At 30.5% G+C, this 3,477-nt stretch overlaps 1 pseudogene; it reads left to right on the top strand.

The window, feature by feature from the left end:
- Positions 1-250: 250 nt before the first annotated feature.
- On the top strand, positions 251-1,717 carry LOC125851693 (loganic acid O-methyltransferase-like; annotated as a pseudogene).
- Positions 1,718-3,477: the final 1,760 nt, after the last annotated feature.

The raw sequence follows: 3,477 nt of genomic DNA, 5'->3' as shown, positions 1-3,477 counted from the left end.
GGTCCAAAATTGGGTGTCAACACATGCTAGTAAACATTTGATCCTAACAAGCCATACAACAATTATTTGTATAGTTATTGAACTTATCCACAGTAAAAGTAAAACACAATTTTATATCACACTAAATTGATTGTAGTTTACCCACTATAATAGTAAAATAAGTAACTTTACATGTTATAACACAAACATCCATAAATATTTTTTGTCGTCACATTAAAGTAACAGAGCTTTTCTATCAACATGACTATATATGCAGAAAGAAATGATAGATGGTGCGAAGGAGATGGTGAGAGATGCAATATTCGAAAGCTTAACATCAAGATTATATTATCTTCTTCAAACACATTACGTATTGCAGAGTTGGGATGTTCTGTTGAACCAAATACTTTTAGTGCAATGCAATATATTGTAGAAGCTCTAAAGGACAAGTATTTATTAAACCAAGACCAAGTCATAAATTTTACTAATAATATTCCTGAATTTCAAATATTTTTCAACGATCATGTCACTAATGATTTCAATATCCTCTTTCAATCACTACCCTTTGATCGATCCTACTATGCATATGGAGTTCCAGGATCTTTTTATGGTAGGTTATTTCCATCGCGATCTATACATTTTGTACATTCTTCTTCCGGTATAAATTGGTTATCCAAGATTCCAAAAGAATTGGTAGATGAGAAATCCCCAGCATGGAATAAGGGATTGATTCACTATGTTGATGCATCAAATGTTGAAGTAGTGAATGCTTATTTTTCTCAATTTGAAAAGGACATGGAAATATTCTTTAATGTAAGAGCTGAGGAGATTGTTCAAGGAGGAATGATGGTGCTTATCACAGCATTTTCGGGTTATATACGTCTCATGAGATTTTTTGGTTCTAGTCTTATGGATTTGGTGAACGAGGTAATCTCTATTTCATTTTATATGACAATGTTTTTCCTTTTGGTTTTCTTTGATCATGTGTATTATGATAATCACTTTAGTTGGTATTTACGATATTAAATATGAAAAACAATTTTTTCAAATAGATTAAATTAAAAAGAAAATATATTCACATAAATTGAAACAACGCCGAGCATACATTTGTAATTGATGTTTCTTTTCTTTTGCCATAGGGAAAGCTAGATGAATCTCTAGTTGACTCATTCAATTTGCCATTGTATTATCCCTCTCCTCAAGAAATGACTAAAGTAGTGGAGAAAAATGGACTTTTTAGTATTGAGATAATGGAGTTGATAAATATCAAATCAAATCTTGTGGATGAGGCTGATGCAAAAACTTTAATGACAAGTCTAAGAAGTTCTATAGAAGGAGTTATAATCAGTCATTTTGGAAGTAAAATAGCAGAAGAAGCTTGTGCAAGAACAATTCTCAAAAGTGAAGAAATTTCAGAATGGATGAAAGTTAATAATGAGAAACCAAGCATATTGTTTGTTGCTTTGAAGCGTAAATGAATTTCTATATAATTTAGGTCTATGGAGAGATGATGTGACACATCTCGCAGACCAATACTATGTTTTGCCTAATGTTTTTGGATTTTCTTCATTTGTTTCACTTTTCTAAGAATGTATTCTTGTGATTTTGAAACAAAAAGAGGCCAAGTACTATATGCTTTTACTAATCTTATCAACTTTTAAGACAAAAAAATACCTTCTACATAAAAAGTCTTAACTTATAATTTCTAACTTATAAATGATAAGTAATAAATTCATCTAAACAGACTCTTAACTAATCAATTAATTATATGCATTATATAACATTCAATGTACTCATCGTGTAATAATCTATTCATTACTATTATTCATCATATAAAGAATCTTGCATCATAATTCATACGTATAACTAGTATTTGAATCAAACGATGCGACATCAAATTTATCAGTTTGTTTCAAATGTGTTCATGATAGCTAAAGAAATATCTAAAAATAACCATAAAGTCCAAGTCATGTTACAGTTTATGACAAATGCATATTTATTAGTTAGGTTACAAATAGACCTATATTTACTGAATTAATAGGAAATCTTAAAGCTATTTTTATTTAATTTTGAAAATATCACATGACTTAAAAATTACTCCATATTTACTGAATTAAAAGAAAATCGATCTGTCTATATTTGATTCAAAAGAGACAATAGCACACCATGTTAATAATATCTTTGAGTCTATCAACCCTACGGAAAAGCAAAGTATGGCTGATAGCCAGCTTTATTGATTATCAATATATGGAATTGTGTGGATAATTATAACTTTGAATTATTACAATTTGTTTGCACTTATCCCTATTTCAATTATTACATGAATTTGAATTTTGAAAGGTCCATATATACTATGATTGGCTACTTCCTAATTTTAGACAATTAGATGTGACATGCATATTGTATGGAACATTTCCATTTACCGACTTATTTGGTTCACATACTAGTTATCATACATACTATTTATAATGCATGCTTATTTTTGTACAATGAATAATAATGAATGAATAAATGTGTGGATTATAACTTTTGGTTATTGGACTATTGGAGATATTTTTTTTTCTTCTTCTTATGTTACAAACTTGTTTACACTTATCCCAATTTCAACTGTAACATGATTTTGAAGTTTGAAGAGTCCATACACAATAACAATTATACTAAGATACTCAATAAAATTTTATAATGTACTCAATGACTTTTCCTACTTTGAAATTAAAGTGAGTAATAATAATATTGCTTATCCTTGCTAATATCTTATATTATGCTTTACATAGCGAATTAAACAGCTTTGTAAATATAAATTTTTTTTACTTGTTATGTAGTTTGAATGAGAAAATTTTGTGATTCCATGAAGAGAAAGTGGACCATGTAGTTCTAAAAATTAAAGTATGTATTCAATAGAGCTGAGGAAATTGTTCATGGAGGAATGATAGTGCTTATTACACCATTTTCAAGTTATGTACGTCTCATGAAATTCTTTGGCACTAGTCTTACGGATTTGGTGAATGAGGTAAGTAAATATTTTGAATTTAAGTTATATATATCGTCACTTTAAAAAAAATTACTCCATAGACTAACCTAAAGGCAAGGGTGGACTTGCCATTATATTAAAGTTATGGGTTCGACAATGGTGCCGTTGTATAAAAACAAGGGTGATATCCAAAACTGTAACAACTACAGGGGTATCAAATTGTTGAGCCATACTATGAAGATTTGGGAGAGAGTGGTGGAGATGAGAGTGAGAAAAGGGGTGTCCATCTCCGAAAATCAGTTTGGATTCATGCCGGGACGTTCGACTACCGAAGCCATTCATCTTATGCGTAGACTGGTAGAAAAATATAGAGAAAGGAAGAGAGACCTGCATATGGTGTTCATTGACCTTGAAAAGGCCTATGACAAAGTACCGAGGAATGTCCTCTGGAGGTGCTTGGAGTCTAAAGGAGTCCCGATGATTTATATTAGGGCGATAAAGGACATGTACGATGGAGCCAAGACTCG

Source organism: Solanum stenotomum, unplaced genomic scaffold (assembly GCF_019186545.1).
Source record: "Solanum stenotomum isolate F172 unplaced genomic scaffold, ASM1918654v1 scaffold28559, whole genome shotgun sequence".
NCBI classification, from domain to species: domain Eukaryota; kingdom Viridiplantae; phylum Streptophyta; class Magnoliopsida; order Solanales; family Solanaceae; genus Solanum; species Solanum stenotomum.
The sequence above is the reverse complement of the archived record's forward strand: the minus strand, read 5'-3'. Positions and strand labels throughout refer to the sequence as shown.